This window comes from Rhineura floridana, chromosome 10, assembly GCF_030035675.1.
Source record: "Rhineura floridana isolate rRhiFlo1 chromosome 10, rRhiFlo1.hap2, whole genome shotgun sequence".
In the NCBI taxonomy this organism is placed as follows: domain Eukaryota; kingdom Metazoa; phylum Chordata; class Lepidosauria; order Squamata; family Rhineuridae; genus Rhineura; species Rhineura floridana.
The window spans coordinates 36489331-36506847 of NC_084489.1; the positions used below are offsets into that span (position 1 = coordinate 36489331).

Below are 17517 nucleotides of genomic sequence, written 5' to 3' on the forward strand. Positions count from 1 at the left end.
ACAGTGTTAAAATGTGGTACAGATTATATATTTTCCTTAAAATAATTATCTAGTGCTATTTGTAAGTGATTATGCACATCTTGTTTAGTCAGGGGCAGCGTATTAAATCTCCAGGCAAGTGTGTGTTGCTGTTAACCAAGAAAATTAAACTTTGCTTTCACCAGCATATGATCAAAACTCCCAATGTCCACCCCCACTATTTCTTGCTTCTGGCTGGTAGAAGCAAAGAAAAAAATGATTCTGGAGAAAGTTGCATGCCTAGGGGAGAAATATGTGAAAAAAGTTTTTGTTAGGGTCTTCCACTCTCCATACATCCAGTAGATCAAATTTTCACAAGAGCCTCATAAATTTGGAGTTGGTCCGAGTCTCCCCTTGATCACTTGCTAATTGCTTTTTAATCCCAGTTTTTGTCTGCAGTCCAATTTAGATCCCCCCGTACCAAATTGCCCTTTTTAAATTTGCTCAATTGTCTCAGGGTTTGTCTCGAAAATTGAAAGTGTTGCTTGTTAGATGCTAGCATCATTAACTTGTCTCCATATTTATCTGCAACAAATATAAAGTATCCATAGGGGTCCCTATACATTTTTGATATCTCAAATGGGAAGTTGGCAGCTAGCACTATTGCCACGTGCTTGGGCTTGGATGTCCCTGGCCGAGTTATATTATTCCCTAAATATGCATTCTTCAGTAACATATTTTACCCCGTGGGGTGTGTTTCTTGTAGAAAAGCAATATCTGGCTGCATTTCCTTAACATATTGAGTGACTCTCCATATTTTTATAGGATTTCCCAGCCACTGCACATTTAATGTTACCACAGTGACATATCTGCTCCTCTTGGTCACCATTTTGGAAATGTGAAGGAATTGTTTGGCTAGAAGAAAACTTTGATAAAGATGTTGCATTTCTATCCCAGTGATTCTGTCCTCCCTTTCTCCAGTCCTGTTTCCATTCCTGCTACAACAATTAAATGCTCTAACTTCCCTGTGGAAGCAGACCCTATCAGACCAAAGCATGCTCCAATCATATTGTGGGCAGTATAATATCCCCTACTGACACCATCTTTCGTTACAATAACCTCTTGATTCCTTGTCTTGAAATACTGCAAATGGTAGCAATATTCTAGAGCAGGGTTAGCATGACTATCTCAATGCTTAATAACTATGCTGAACAGCAAACAAAATCTTAAAAGAACACAGTAAAAACTATGAAGACCAATTAATCATTTATTTGAAGAATGGTGTTTGGTGTTACTCAGCTATGTGCTGTGTAGTTGTGCACCTTAATCAAAGAAGAGAAATCCCTTAACAATGTACCACTCTCAGACTGCATACTACAAAATCCCAGACAATTGAGCTAAACCGGGCGATTACCCAATACTATGCGTTAGGACAGTCATACATTAACTGGAATCAGACTGTTGGGTTGCTGACTTAGCTTCCCCTTGTTATGGTTGTGCTTCTTCTTTTCCACCTGTTCCCAACAGGTCTTGCCCTTGTATGTCTTCTTCATCCCTGTCACAGAAGAGATCTTCATCATCTTCTTCCACTTCAATGCCCGGGAGGCCTTCAACCTGCAGGTCTGTAAAGAGGCAGGTCCACAGAAGCCAAGTATCCTGTGAGATGCCCACATTGCCACCCTTGCCAAAGTTTACTAAAAGCCGAACAACAACCCTGCAAAGAAGGTAGACTGTCACCACCCCTTTTACCAGTCCCACACTTTAGATCAAAGGGAAATCCACAGAGTCTAAAATGGACTTGCCAGAGATTCCAAAAAGCAAGAGCCAAAAGCCACACTCCCTGCTTCTTGAGCCTCAGGCCAAAACCCAATTCCTCAGTAGCTTGTAGCGTTGTGGTCCAGGTGCTGGTTTTAGAGCCACACTATTCTCCAACACTAATACATATGAGGTAGCTTTATTAAGAATTAAAATAAGAGATAGCAGCATATCATTTCTTTAGGCCAACCCCCCCCAAGGGTTAGGCGTGGTCATTTACCATACAAAATACCATGAGTGAGTTCAAACACAGATCTTAAAATAACAAACGTGGCTAACCTAACACTACCATACTCGCAAAACATAGGAGAGCAGGGACCCTGACCCCATAGGGTTTCACATTGCAGCAGATGTGATGTCAAGATAAAGTGGGGCAACTAACTGAAGGGAGAATCTACTTTTATAAGAAAAAGTATAGCAACCATCCTAAGGCTAGCTGGCCAATCAGAGGGCTTCCTGGTGATGGAATATTCCGGGGTTCACTGCAAAGGTAGACATGCAGATTTACAGTCTCTCAAGCCTATGTCTAGCCAGTGGCCTTAAGTACCAGGCGCAAGCTGATAACACAGGTACTTCCAGTCCTCTCAGTCATTAATAAGCTCAGTTGAAGTGACACAGCCTGGTTTTTCCCAGCCTAATGGTTCCTAGAAATCCATACAAGATATTGCCAACAATTCCCTATTGCACAGCCATTTTAGTTATGCCAAACCCAGGTCTTCTCAATCATCATCATCATCATCATCATCTCCTCATCCAATACCGGGAATCTGTCTTATACCAGGTTCGACTATTTGGCCATCTAGCGGAGTGTTGTCTCCTCTGACTGGCAACAGCTGTCTAAGGCTATGGTGAGGAAATCTGCAACCCTCCTGATGTTACTGGTCTCCAACTCTCCTCATCCTTGACCATTGGCCCTGCTGGCTGGGGCACTGGGGCAAATCTGTTGGAGGTAGTATGCCTCAGTAACCAGTTGCTGGGAATTGCAGGTGGGGAGAGAGCTGTTGCACTCAGGTCCTGCTTGTGGGCTTCCCACAGGCATCTGGGTGGCCACTGTGAGAACAGGATGCAGGACTAGATGGGGCCCTGGTCTAATCCAGCAAGGCTCTTCTTATGTTCTTGAAACTGAAAGAGCTCCATGGTGGAGTGGTAGCATCATGGCCTCTCTACCTTACTCTTATGCGACAAAGCTCTAAATAGAGGTAAGTACCTGCATAGTGCAGATGTGCACTATGAAGCATTCAGGCAGATCCAGGTAGCCTTTGCTAAGGCCTGAGAGAGCTCAGCACTTCAGTCTCAGCTTTTCTTTTGCTGTTCATGACAAACTGACACAGCGAGCCTTGGGAATTAGAAATTGCTATGGAAACAGACTTCATCTGCAGAGATCATTTCAAATCACCACTGTTAATCTGCAATGTGCTAATTAAAATCAAATTTTGGATACAGTTTACATTTCATGTTCAAGCATTTCCCCCCAGAGCATTCAAATTACTTCCACTTTTATAACATTTTTCAACTAGAAGTATACTTTGTATATAACAAATGAAAACACGGTGGTTCATTTTGGCAAAAAGCAGTGTGTTATTAACAATCAATTACATATTTATTTATTTAGCAGCAGTTGTAAAGCAGTTCACATTTTAAAATCTCTAAGCAGAGCATATTGTATATGTATATATTGTATGGTACTAGACATGGAATTAAAGATAAACCCACTGGAACACCTCTGCTAAGTCCTCAACCCCTTTTGGCCTTAATCATTACTCCTTTACTCATAGGAAAATGATGTCTGACCTCTAGATTCGCACAGCCTGAAATCAATCCAAAGTTACAATCTTATGACAGAGTCGGGATTCTGTTATGGACTTCACAGCAATTGTGTCCAAAGATAGGCGACATATTTACAGATGTTTTCTTTACAGGAGCACCAGCTAGTCTTCCTGTAGACCTCTAGCAAGAGGCTTCTTGGTTCCTCATTGCCCCAACTGCTTCCTCTTTTAGAGTCTGGTCTTCTTCAGTTGGTTTTCATTCGTCGTGATACATGGATTAACATCTGACAGAACAGACAACTGGAGCAGGCTAGAGCAGGAAGAGGTTAGGAGGCATACAGACATTCAACAGGCCAGATTCAATTGCTCAGAAAAAGATAAATTGGGTTGTGCATCGGGAACTAGGCTCCAGATGTATCACCTTCCCTACAGAAGAGAGAATATGCTGCTACCCACCCCTTCCCCCCACCCTCCTTTGGATGTTGGTCTTCATCTCTATAGCCATTGAACCAATAAAGGCCAAACCTTGATCACTGAAATCTCTGATAGGGCACTTCTTATGGTCCCCATGACATCTGGTCATCCTTTGCTAGGTAGTGAGACTTTAATGTGGCAGGCCCTGCCCTGTGGAACTCTTTCCCAGTAGAAGTTTGGCAGGAAGCAACCCTGCCTTTTCTGGGATGTCGCCTTAAAGTGGTGTTACTTACACAGGCCTTTGAAATGTGAATTTTCTTTTAATTAACCAGCATTTATGGATTTTTTACCTGATTTATTTGTTTATTGTAACTTTTGTATGGTGAACATCTTGTTTTTTTATGTAAGTGTGGTTTAGAAATATTTAAATAAAATAAATTTCTTCCACCCTGCTGCCATGTGAAATATGCCATAGGGCTGCTATGTTTCCACACTGCAGGCATTTAAAATAATACTATATGCATGTGCACAGTACTTTCAGTGGGGGGTGCTGGGGAAGTGAAAGCGATACAAACATCAGCAGCCTGTTTCTGTTTTTTATATATTAGAATAGTTATTATTGTAAACTTCCCTGGGTGATGCAAATATATTAGAAGGGCAGAGTATATAGGCTTTTCAGAAATAAATAAAATATATAGGAGGTCAGCAGCAGCTGCTACTGATTTAGAGATAAGGATTAGGATGAAAGATCCTAATTTAGACCTGGTAGGCAGCCGAATCCATGATTTTGAGAGGATCATTAATCGAGAGATGCCTTCTTCACTCTACAGCCCCGTCTTTCAATTGGTGCTCTTCCAGCATAATTGAGCTAAATGAAATGCATAATGTAAAGCTATAGTAACAAAAATGTTAAATCAAGCTGGGTGAGTGGATGCTTATCCAGGGGAAACAGCTGCCAAAAACATGGTATTTCATCTTGTTTTCCATGCATGATAATGAAGGCTACAGTGTAATCCCTGAAATCAGATATTTCACAAATACCTTTTAAAGACGCTCACACAAAAGAAGTAAACAGACCTTGATGCCACACACACAAAAATCTTCTAATTTCTATAATAAAGGGATATCACAAACCACCATTGCTATATAAACTGCAAAATGAATGAAAGGCCATTTCTTTATAGCATTCAGTCTTTCCAAGTCACCCTTGTCACACTCTGGGCCCCCTATCCTGCTTGAAGCACTTAAATATTAGAAACTGAAGCATTAATATGTATTTCTCTTTTCTGCATTTAGCTGTGTAATATTTGCAGAAATAAGCTGCTGGATATCACTTGCTCCCAGCAGGTAGATGCTTTCATCCAAGTGAATTAGCAACCCAGTTGTTTTATGGTAACATGCATGATGGATCACTGAAGAAGTAAAAAAAGGAACTCTTTGTTTAAGTGGCTTGGTAAGGAGCCACACTGCTAGTTCACAGCAGGTTGAGTTTCTGGGTTTGCTTTTATTGGGGAATTTATGTGAAATTTGAGTTTGGCATCCTGGCTGAAAAGGCAGGAGGAATAAGATAGGAGTTGCTACGCGGGGAAACTGTATTGCAATCTGTGCAGATCTTTCAGCGTTGTGCAGTCTAAAAAGTGAATGCTGCCTTTGAAAGACTTGATGTATTCTCTCACAAATGTTAAATGTTTTCTGGACCTGACAAGGCCAGAATTGAGTAGTAAGTTGTTGGAGACCATGGACGGAAGCTCACATGTAGAATAGGATAGTGGGTGCGCATGCAATGGGGAATAAGAAGGAGAGCTGCTGAGGAGGGTGGAACTAAGGAAAAGCCCCTGGAGAGCAAACATGGCCCTTGGGACCATGTTCCATCTCATTCTATAGCTCATACCATCTCTGTCCCTGCTACCACCCTTGCCCAGATTTGATCTTGTGTGGAAGAAGCTTGTCTCTTGATTTGTGATTATCCAGAATGCAAGCAGAAACATACTATCACATGTTGAGTTTTAGCTGGACTGGAGTACTGATGTTCATATCTCTTAATTCACATAGGCAGTGACTGTAAGGAGCTGCACTCTTGCAGTATGGTCATGAAGTATTGTTACCATTAAAAAGTAAACAACTCTGCAGTGACCCTTATATATTTATTCTCGTAATCTTATACACTTGGGTGCACAAGACACACTTAACAGCTCTGAGCTCCCCTACACCTTTATTTTTTGAGCAAAAATCGCAAATACATTTCTGAGACATTTTATTTGAGCTCTTCTCTTTTCCCTCTTCCTCCCCAAGCTCTAGAGGAAGGGTTCCCAAACTGTGGTCCATGGACCACCAGTGATCCATGAGCTTCATTCAGATGGTTTGCAGCATGTACGCGTTAAATATTCTATCAATTTTTAATTGTATTTTAATTGCTTTTTTGTTTTAAATTGTATTTTATGTAGTATATTTTGAATTCTATGGAATGGCTGTTAAAAATCATACAGCATGTCATATAGTGCATTACGATTGCCACAACAGGTGGAAAAAAACATTAACTAGTTTGCCAAGATCATGAGCAATTTTCAAGTTGTCTGTGAGAAAAAAAGTTTGGGAACCCCTGTCCTAGAGTGACACACCTGTCATACTACTTACAGATTCTCCATTTATTCATTCATTTTTTTTAATTTAAAGCCTTTATAAATCATTTAATATTTTTTAAAAAATCTCTAAACAATGTGGAACAGATTAGCCAATGGATGCCAGGGAAGGAATGCTGTATGCAACAGGTCATTGCCCAAGAGATTGCTCAGCAGCAAGAACCATCAGTCCCTGCTCCAAAAGCATTTGGTTTACATCAGAAGTCATTTGATACAAAGACAATCACCCAGTTTCCTCGGTTCTCATTACCAGAAGGCTATATGAAAGCCAACAAATGCATTTCGCTGTAATCTTTGAATGTTATGTTTAGACTTAGTTATCAGTAATATGACTTTGTAAACAAAAATTCACAGCTTAAAAACTACATATTTTAAAATTCCATTTTTATGTCACCCCTGCTCCAGTGATTTACATGGATGCATAAAGGCTCCGATGTGCACACGTACACATACACAATGTTCCTAACTGCAGTGCCTTTTCCAATAGCTTCTAGAGGGGGCATTTCCATCTGTTCATTTCTTTGTACCCATGAACTTTTCCTTATATAATAATAGAATCAGAGTTGGAAGGGGCCTCAAAGGTCATCTGGTCCAAGCCCCTATCAATGCAGGAATGGCCATAGCTCAGTGCTGTTGCTAGAGCTGCTTGACATTAGAACAGAGTGCTTTGAAAGGTGATGGACTCTCCTTCATTGGAAGTTGTTAAGGAGAAGCTGGATGGCCACCTATCAGAGATGCTATATGAGTGGAACATAGGTAGCTACCTTATGCAAAATCAGACTAATGGTCCATCTAAGTCAGTATTGTCTATGCTGATTAGCTCCCCAGAATTTTAGACAGGGAATCTTTCTCAGCCCTACCTGGGGTTTCCAGGGATTGAAGCTGTCGCCTTCTCCATGCAAAGCAGATGTTTTAGCATTGAGCTTATTCTACCTAATATTTAGTGCAAATCCTTTTTCTTGTCATTTGAAGCCATTGGTTCTGGGCCAGCCATTGGTCCAGAGAAATGGAAAATTTCCTCCATCATCTGTGCCCTTCACGTATTTGAAGATGGCTGTCCTATCACCCTCTTTAATGGTCTCTTCTCCAAACCAAACTTGACCAACTCTGTTTACGGTTCCTCATACCTTCCCCATTCACTTCATTTTAGGGAAGTGTTGAACAAGGGAACTCAGGACCACCAGGAATCCTGCATCAATCATTGTGCTGGTGGGTCTCTAAATCAGGACGAATTGTGAAGTGAAGATGCTTTTTCCAAACATTGACTTGTGCATGCAATTTTTTTTTGGAAAAACACTTACCTTTAGACTGCCACTTGTGTTGAGATTCTGCACAGTTGCTTTTCATTGATTTGTAAGCCCTTTAAACACAATAAATTAAACTAAGAACTTTTATATTTAATAGTCCATTTAGTCACCTGGACTACCTAATAAACAATAAATATCCATATAGGATAATTGTAAATGCTTGCATGCATCCTTTGCTTTTAGACCAGAATCTCTTGCCTTCAAAAACTTTGCTTCAGCAGCAGTATTACAACCCCTAGGTGGCACTCTGACTTAAAACAATTCATTTACTGACAACTCGTAAGTATAGAGTACAGGTGTTATACAAGCCGATTATCTAACATGCCCTCCAGCCCTCTATGGCGTTTGCTTTGAAAATAAGAATACTGTAATACGGAAAAAATATTTGCTTTTTGTATCTGTCATCAAACTGCAACTTACGAAAGGATGCATTTTCTGGCTTTAAATTATTTGTTTAATTTGCCGTATATATTATAGTATCAGAATTTGGAATAGAAGAGAAATTTAATTAGGTTTGCATTTAAAAGCAAACCTATCTAATTCACACTTACCAAAACAATACACGAACTAAAACAGCGCCATCCTTCAAAATTCATTTCTTTGAATTTTGCAGTACATTTCTTCAGTCAAGTAATGTGTACAAACATGGATATACGATGATAAGTATGCATAAAAACACATATTTTAGTGAAAATAACATAAAAATGCATTACAGCAGAGAAAATTGTTTTTCAAAAATGTGCTAAAGAAAATCACACTACACTGCTGATGAATCTTCATAAGCACTTTTTAAAAGATCACAAACAGATATGGAAATATGGAGAACTGAATTTTAGATTAGAAAAATGAAAAACAGAGAAATTGAAATTAACAGATTTGCCCATCCCTAATCTGAATACAAATGTTATATTAAGGATAATTAAAACAACTGCTCCTCCTTTCTAAATAACTCAGTCAAAAAGTACATGTGGATCATTTAAATAGCATTGCCTAGAATAAATAGGTGCATAAGTTATTTTCAACATAATAATCTTCAGAGTTCTAGCTAATATCGAAGAATTTGCAAACTACAATCCTAGTTATACATACTAGGGAACATGTCCCATTGAACTTAGTGGGACTTTCTTCTGAGGAAACATTCCTGAGATTGCACTGTTAATCATTTACCACACACTCAGGTGACCATTTGTCTTCTGCTTTACAGAGGGCAGTCCTCTCTTAGTCAAAGGAATTCCCTATTTTAAGGGCTACCTGGTGTAAGCCTGACGTAAAGAACCAAACCTTAAGAAGAGAGAACAGCAGGGGCTTTGAAGTTGCACATTTATTTACTTATTTAATTTACATTCCACTTTTTCTCCAAGGACCTCATGTGGCGTATATGGTTCTCCCATTCCTCATATAATTCCCACAACAACACTGTGAGGTAAATTAGGCTGAGAGATTGTGACTGGCCCAAGGTCACCCAGTGACTTTGGCTAAGCAGAGATTTGAACCCTGCTCTCCCGGGGTCCTAGACCAACACTCTAAACACTATACCGCTCCCGCTCATCAACAGCAGCATATGGCCAGCAGACTGAGCAGGCACAGTCTTCCCCCATTTGGGGAGATGCTGCAGCCGCTCCTGTGCTGAGGCAGAGCCACCAAATCACCCTCCTTGTGCTGGTGGTGCTGCAGCTTACCTGGACAGGGATAGAGTGGGGTGCATGTGCACAGTGGTGGCACCAATCTAGTGCTCCCACCATGGGCCCATATAGTCCTGGCATTGCCGCTACCCTGCCCCATCCAGGTAAGCTGCAGCAATACTGGTACCAGGAGGATGGTTCTGTGGCTTTGTCCCACTACACCAACTTCTATTGGTGCAATGTATTGTATTTCTATTTAATTAAAGTAATTATTTCTCAATGTGCACCAAAGCGTATAAATTAACATACACAAATTTCATATAAATCTGTGCCCTGTTTTGTCCTGGTGTGTGACTGACTGACTGACTGACTGACTGACTGAGAGAGAGAGAGAGAGAGACTCAAAGGCTGCAGTTAAGTGTGCCTAGGAGGGAGTCAGCCAGCTGAGCACATTATAGAACATTCTTACGTTTACTCAAAGGTATGCAAATATTCCATTCATGCTTACAGCCCATTAGGGATGACTGCTGCTTAAAGTTAATGAATTGTTTAAGTTTTAATCAATGACATTGCATAAATGTGCTTATGAATGAAACATTAGTTTTAAAGAAAGAAGTGTGTTTTGTTTTTAGATTATGTGTTGCCTGATTAATTGGAGATGATCCCTTAGTTGTTGTTTACATTTGTTAGTCTTTTTTTAACAAAAGAAATAAAATCAAAAGGTTTCAAATTGGCTAATCCTAGTAAAACGACTAAGGCCGCAATCCAATACACACTTATTTGGGAGTAAGTCCCACTCAACCCAATGGAGGTGTCCCCGCACTTGTAGTGCGAGTCGTTTCCGACTCTTAGGGTGACATCTTGCAACGTTTATTAGGCAGAATGTATGTATGGGGTGGGATTGCCAGTTCCTTCCCCAGTCTTTCTTTACACCCCCCCAGCGTATGCCGAGTACCCATTTTACCGACCACGGATGGATGGAAGGCTGAGTGGACCTCGACCCCTTTTACCGGAGATTCAACTTCCTCCTTCTGTTAGAATCGGACTCTGGCTGTGAGCAGAGCTTTGGCTGCATTACCACCACTTACCACTCTGCACCACAGAGGGTTTTGAGTCTGAGTAGACCCACTGAAATTAATGAACCCAAGTTAGGCTTGGGTACTCTGGGTAGGACTAGCATTGAATGACACCCTATGTCAGAACTGTCTGATCTATCCATATACTTTCAGCTAACTTTGTGTGGTACTGCTGATGGGAGGCAGATAGCTGTATTTTTTCACAACCGCTCCCATCTCATTTCATACACATTCCTGCCCCAGCTCCTGCAGGGACCAGAAGTAGGACCAGACCTGTCATTAAACAGAGGGGTTTGGATTATCATGAAAGAGCAGCAGATTGCTCACCATTTAATTCATTATTACAACTTAGGTACTTGTGAGATTTCCCATCTCAGATGCCAAGATAAATTGAGTGGCCTTTGGTACAATGTACCTTGCTTGACATGAGAGAGAGGCGTCATTTTCTGCTCTACCTCAGGCAGCAAAATGTCTTTTTATTTTTATTTATTTATTTATTATTTAATTTATTAGTCGCCCATCTGGCTGGTTGACCAGCCACTCTGGGTGATGTACAAGATAAAAACAGTACATTAAACATTAAAAATTTAAAACATAACAATAAAAGCCTAACCCATCTTAAAGCTTTCCTGAAGAGCCAGGTCTTCAAAGTCCGGCGGAAGGTCATCTCAGAAGGGGCATGACGGAGGTCATTTGGGAGAGAGTTCCATAGGGTAGGGGCCACTATTGAGAAAGCCCTCTCTCTAGTCCTCATCAGTCTCGCTGTTCTTACCGGTGGGATCGAGAGAAGGTCTTCTGAGGCTGATCTTGTTGAGCGGCATCCCCGACGATGCTGGAGGCGCTCCTTCAGATAGACTGGGCCAAAACCGTATAGGGTTTTAAAGGTCAAAACCAACACCTTGAATTGGGTTCGGTAAACAACCGGTAACCAGTGCAACTCCTTAACACCTTTAATCAGACGAGCCGCCGCATTCTGTACCAGTTGCAACTTCCGGACCATTTTCAAGGGTAACCCCACGTAGAGCGCATTACAGTAGTCTAGGCGAGAGGTGACCAAGGCATGTACCACCGGTGGGAGCAGATGGTTGGGAAGGTAGGGGTGCAGCCTCCGTATCAGATGGAGTTGATACAGTGCCTCCGGCTCACAGCCCAGACTTGAGCCTCCATGGACAGCTCCATGGACCCCCAGGCTGCGGACCTGGTCTTTCAGGGGTAAACATACCCCATTGAGCACCAGGTCCACATCCTCCAACCTTCCCTTGTCTCCCACAAACAGTACCTCGGTCTTGTCCGGGTTCAGCTTCAGCTTATTCCTTCCCATCCAGCCACTCACTGACTCCAGACACTTGGACAGGATTTCTACAGCCAACCTTGGTGAAGATTTAAATGAGAGATAGAGCTGCGTGTCATCCGCATACTGATGACACTGCAGCCCAAATCTCCTGATGATTGCCCCCAGCGGCTTTATATAGATGTTAAACAGCATCGGGGAGAGGATAGAACCCTGTGGCACCCCACAAGTGAGAGGCCAAGGATCCAAAACCTCCTCCTCCAATGCTACTCTTTGGTACCTACCGAAGAGGAAGGAATGGAACCACTGCCACACAGTGCCCCCTATGCCCAACCCCTTTAGGCGGTCCAAGAGGATAGCATGGTCAACGGTATCAAAAGCCGCTGAGAGATCAATGAGGACAAGGAAGGTGCATTTGCCCCTATCCCATGCCCTCCTCATATCATCCACCCACGCTGTTTCAGTCCCATGTCCAGGCCTGAAGCCCGATTGAAATGAATCTAGATAATCCGCTTCCTCCAAGTATGCCTGCAACTGTTTTGCCACCACCCGTTCAACCGCCTTGCCTAAGAATGGTAAATTTGAGACTGGGCGAAAGTTGTTCAGATCTTGAGGATCCAAGGAGGGCTTTTTAAAGATTGGTTTTATTATTGCCTCCTTGAGTGCTGATGGCATTACTCCCTCTTGAAGTGATGTATTTACCACCATCTTGATCCTCTCACCCAGTCTATCTTTACAGCTCATAATGAGCCATGATGGGCAGGGATCAAGTAAGCACGTGGTTGGCTTTAAAGTTGAAAGCATCTTGTCCACTTCATCGGATGGAAGAAGCTGGAACCGATCCCACAATGCCGGAGCTCCATTGGTCACCTCTGGCTCACTCACTGTGTCCACAGTGTATGGTATAGCACTCTTAATACGATCGTTTTTCTCCGCAAAGTGCTTAGCAAACTCGTCACAGGAGACCTTATCATGTTCTATTGGTTCCGGAGCAACTGGACCGACCAGGCTTCGGACCACTTGGAACAGTCTCCTGGGACAGTACTCTGCAGATGCAATAGGGGCAGCAAAAAAACTTTCTTTGTTGCCCTTATTGCCACATGATAGGCTGTTGCAGCCGCTCTAACATGTGTTCGGTCATCTTCAGAGCAAGATTTCCGCCACCGGCGCTCTAGCCGTCTCACCTCCTGCTTCAGAACTCGCAACCGTGGAGTGAACCACGGTGCTGTCTGAGCTCTATTCCGGGGAAGAGGGCGTTTTGGAGCCACCCGGTCTAATGCCTCAGCAATTGCAGTATTCCACTCCTCCACTAGGGCCTCAGCCGAGTGGCCGTGTGCATGCTCCAATGAATCCCCAAGCATTCAGGAATCCATCTGGATCCATCAGACGTCTGGGACGGACCATCTTAATAGGTCCTCCACCTCCACGGAGGGTTCACGGCATCGAGATGTCTATTCCCACCAGATAGGGATCTGACCATGACAAGGGGGTGATGGATGTACCCCCAATTTTCAGATAACTCCCCTCCTCTCCCGAGACAAACACCATCTTGGTTGGCCCATCATCAGAAGACATCCAAGTTACAGAAATCCTGGTGCAGAATGAAAGGTTAAAACCCTTTAAAAGGGACGTTTTTCATTGAGCATAATGACCTTGGTGTCCCATCCTTAGATTTAGAGTCAGCTCAATTTTGCTCTCCACGCTGCTCTTACATAGAGCAAATGGTGTAATACAATACAGACTATATGAAAATATCTTCCTCCAAAAAACAACAATGAACCAGCTATGTAGCCTAAGACATGATTAATGCATGCCCATTCAGTACTGCTATGGAACTTAACATTCTGCTGTCCCATTAATGAGCTTATCTACATAGTAGACTTAGGGCCCATCCATACGACTGTATAATCTGCAGTGTTATAGCTTTGTGTCCTCATTAATTCACTGTCATCCATATGACATCGCAAGCTAGTGAGGATTTTCGTGTTCACAAATCTGCATTAGAAATACCACCAAAACCCCGATATGCTTTTCTAAACCAATAATCAATCGCATTAACGTCCGTGAGCTCGGATGCAATGCCATGGACTTTCCTGCAATAGGCAGTCCATGGGCATTCTTCCATCAGATACCAAGCCCCTTGTCTCCCCCCCCATAACATACCCACAAACCTGCATATGCATGGGAATGAAAAAAGGTATATGTTTCTGCGCTCTTCCAAAAAAGTGTGCAAAAAGCAAAAGACCATTATGGACCAATCACTGAAAAGGGGTGGACTTATGGGAGTGGCCAATGCTAAAGCAATTTAGACAACTAGAAAAAGTCCACACATACTGATGCTTGATAATTGGGTTTTCACAATAATCCAACCACAAAAGGATATGTATGGATCTCAAGGCCACCAACCGAATATGGACAACACGGATTTTGCTGTTAGGTATGGATGGACCCACAGATAAGAGAGTAAGAAAAGAAAAAGATGACCAAGAACTTCCCTAAACACGGTGCTAACAATTCATCCTCCTATTCTGAAGATGAACATAGTCTTTTCCCTATTATTGGGATGTTCCAGTGACCAAAATATCTTGGCAGACAAATATAAGATGGCATTTTGGAAAGGTCTAAGAAGTCAATGTTAGATAAAGTCAGAGAGTGTGACATTTGTGAAGATCAAATAAAGAAACTTAGGAGACTGATGTAAGAATGTGAAATGTTTTAAAGAACTTTTTGGAGTGCCATATATCCAGCAAAACAGGGGGGAAAAATTGGTATAGAAATAATTTAAAGAGCTTAAGTTCTGTGTAAATATTATAAGGATCAGCCTGTACATTCTTTTCTTTAATACTGCATCACTGGATGTATTAAGGAAAAGGGTGTGCAAGCTGATCCTTATCACATTTACACAGAACTTCCACTGATCTCAATGAGATTTACTTCTAAGCAAACGTGTAAGATTGCATGATTTAAAAACCAGATGAGTGTTGCTTTTTCATAACCAAATTGCATGCCTGTTTCCTTGTGATCACAATTAAGTGTTAGGACCTAGAACATAAGAGCCCTTCCGGATCAGACCAAAGGCCCACCTAGTACAGTATCCTGTTCTCACAGTGGTCAATTAGATACCTATCCCAACCCCGCATACATAGTTTTTACAAAGTAGGCCTGGCCCTTGACAACTGCAAACAAACATTAAATACTGTGAGTAAAAGTTAGCAAGGCACTCAATATTTGACACCACACCCAATTACCTATGAATTAGCCATCCATAATCTCCCCCCCTTTCTCGTTATAGCTGACTAGTTCATCATCTTTTTCCTTTCAAGAAGAGGTAGGTGGGGCATGTGTGCAGGGTTATTGAAGCCCACACTGTCTGTATGGGAGGGTGCCTGGGAACTCCATCTCCTCAATCCATGGCACAGTCAGGAGCCATCGCTGCCGCAGATCGCACAACAGGAGCACTACCTTCTCACCCTCAGGGATCCCTCTGTGCTGCAAGGGCCTTCAACCAGGGCCCAAACTGGCTGCCCTCTGGCGCTGGTCCTGACTGCAAAAATCAAATACAGCAGTCCTAAATATAGGTCAACTCAATGGATTTCACAGCTTACTTGTAGTTTCTAAGCATACCTACGCTACAAGTCCAAGCATTAAACTTTCAGTGGCTTCTGCTGAAGAATCCTGGGGATCACTATGACAAGGATTACAACCCACACAACATTTGCCATTTGTACCAATGAAAGTTCTCCTTCCAAAACAATAGAAATAGGTGTGTGGGGGGGGAAGGGGTTTTAAACAGGTCCACAGTGAGAGGCAACAGGTTAAAAAGCCCTACATCACCCCCTGCATCAAGATCCATATCTGTGCCTGCTATATCCTTTAAAAAAAACACCCACCATTTTCACAATTGCTAGTTGTGTGAATGGCAATACATCCTGTCTGCCTAGTTGAAATAATAAAATATGCTTTACCTTCCTCCAGTTCCCTCTCTTTCTTCTGCTTCTGTGTTGAACTTTTGATTGTGAGCTCCTCAGGACAGGGACATGTTCTCTTGCACTGTTTAAAGCACCATGCAGATTAATGGTGCCATATAAATAAAGTTGTGTGGGTAGTATTCCAAGAGAAAAAGAAACCTTCCTTTCCAACAGATTCTAGCCACATACCCTGGCCACAGTCCTCAACAGATCCTACCACTTTGGATACATGGCCAGATTTGTTCTAATTAACTTCGTTCCATTGCTCTACATTTTCACATATAGGAAGCTCTGATGAGAAAGGCAATCTCCCTGCCTGCCCCCACCCCGAGTCTATTTTCAGCAACCTCTGTGGGGTTAGCCACTGAGGTGTGCTGTAGCATATTCTACCTTGTCATTACACTTTCATAAAAGAAAAAGGGTTAGAGATCCCAGAGCCATACCTGAAGGCCAATTTAGTGCTGCTTTAGCAACTCCTTTTGTACACCTGCCAGCATCTATCAACTCATTAGCTACATTCACTCCTTCACACCTGATCCAAAAGCCATACCTCAGAAATGCACAGGTGATGTAAGGATTGAACAAACCTCCTTGCTGTTCTTATTTTGCTGCAGAGGTAACTTCTCTTAGGGTAAAAAGGTAAAGGTGTCCCTGCACTTGTAGTGCGAGTCGTTTCCGACTCTTAGGGTGACGTCTTGCGACATTTACTAGGCAGACCATATATATGGGGTGGGATTGCCAGTTCCTTCCCTGGCCTTTCTTTACCCCCCAGCATATGCCGGGTACTCATTTTACCGACCACGGATGGATGGAAGGCTGAGTGGACCTTGACCCCTTTTACCAGAGATTCAAATTCCTCCTTCCGTTGGAATCGAACTCCGGCCGTGAGCAGAGCTTCGGCTGCATTACCGCCGCTTACCACTCTGCTTCTCAAAATATAGAGCAGTAGCTCCGAAACTTTTCCGTCCACAGACCACTTGAAAATTTCTGATAGTCCTGCTGGAGTGCTTAATGGTTTTTTCCCACCTGTTGCAGCAATTGGAATGTACTGTGCTAGATGGTGTATGATTTCTAATTGTATTTTTTTGCTTCTTCTATTTCTCATATTGTATTTTATTGCATTATGATTTACATTCCATAGAATTCAAACTGTGATACACTAAAATGCAACATAACAAATAAAAGGAGCAATAAAAATGCAATTAAAATCAATATTAATATTTCATGCAGACATGACAAAGACAACCTGAATGAAGATCGTGGAATACTGGTAGTCGATGGATCATAGTTTGGGAACCCCTGAAGTAAAGCCTAAGGATGGAAGGATCTATCAATTATGGTCTCTTTGTTTCTCATTTTTTCCAATCTTAAATTCAGTTCTCCACATTTTTTTTAGCAATTTGCAGTTTAAAAAAAAATCCTCATCAAACTTCATAAGCATTTTATTTTTTGTATGCAGCTTTGACTAATGTACACCTTTTTGCAAGCAATTTCTCCTACTATAATGCATTTCATATATTATTTTCAGTAATATATCCATTTTGATGCACCCTTTCCCCTAATACATACATTTTTGAAAAAGCTGCTTAGTTGGAGAATTGTATCGCAAAATTTGGATAAGTGTGAATTTTGAAAGATGGCTGTGCTTTGGTTCCCATATT

General features: G+C 42.0%; 1 long non-coding RNA gene across 1 annotated transcript; it reads right to left on the bottom strand.

Annotated features, from left to right (window-relative positions):
* Positions 1-3410: 3410 nt before the first annotated feature.
* On the bottom strand, positions 3411-16290 carry LOC133365321 (uncharacterized). Its single transcript, XR_009758171.1, has 3 exons — positions 15854-16290; positions 7894-7952; positions 3411-3849 (listed from the first exon to the last, which is right to left on the bottom strand). It is a non-coding gene; the product is annotated as an uncharacterized LOC133365321 (long non-coding RNA).
* Between the last annotated feature and the right edge of the window lie 1227 nt (positions 16291-17517).